Below are 827 nucleotides of genomic sequence, written 5' to 3'. Positions count from 1 at the left end.
TTTCAGATGAAGAAATTAAAGCCATCTATAGTCATATGAAAAAAATGCTCTAAATCACTCTTGATTAGAGAAATGCAGATCAAATCTCTAAGGTACCACATCATATCTATCAGATTGGCTAATGTGACAGAACAGGAAAATGAGAAATGCTGGAGAAGATGTGGGAAAATTGAATATTAATGCATTGTTGATGGAGTTGTGAACTGAACCAGCCGTTCTGGAGAGCAATTTGGAACTATGCCCATAGGGCTATAAAACTGTGCTTACCCTTTGACCCAGCAATAGCACTTTTTTTTTTTTTTGGTGAGACAATTGGGGTTAAGTGACTTGCTGAGAGTCACACAGCTAGTGAGTGTTATGTGTCTGAGGCCGGGTTTGAACTCACTTCCTTCTGAGTCTAGGGCCTGTGCTCTATCTACTGTGCCACCTAACTGCCCCCAGCAATAGCACTTCTAGGGCTGTATCCCAAAGAGGTCATAAAAATGGTAAAAGAACTTACATGTACAAAAATATTTGTAGCAGCTTTTTTTGTGGTGGCAAAGAATTGGAAATTGAGGGGATGCCCATTAGTTGGAGAATGACTGAAGAATGGTATGTGAATGTAATGGAATACTGTTGTGCTATAAGAAATGATGGCAGGCGGGCTTCAGAAAAACCTGGAAAGACTTTCATGAACTGATGCTAAGTGAAGCGAGCAAAATCAGGAGAACGTTGTACACAGTAATAGCCAGGTTGTGTGATGACTAACTTTGATAGATTTAGCTCCTCTCAGCAATGCAGGGATCTAAGACATCTCCGAAAGACTCATGATGGAAAATGCTATCCAC

General features: G+C 40.4%; 1 protein-coding gene across 1 annotated transcript in view; it reads left to right on the top strand.

The window, feature by feature from the left end:
• DNAJC21 (DnaJ heat shock protein family (Hsp40) member C21) overlaps positions 1-827 on the top strand; it is a 32,832-nt gene that overhangs the window by 25,653 nt on the left and 6,352 nt on the right. The window lies entirely within an intron of this gene.

This window comes from Vombatus ursinus, unplaced genomic scaffold (assembly GCF_900497805.2).
Source record: "Vombatus ursinus unplaced genomic scaffold, bare-nosed wombat genome assembly UNPS02015106.1, whole genome shotgun sequence".
In the NCBI taxonomy this organism is placed as follows: Eukaryota; Metazoa; Chordata; class Mammalia; order Diprotodontia; family Vombatidae; genus Vombatus; species Vombatus ursinus.
This window is presented reverse-complemented; position numbering and strand designations above follow the sequence as displayed.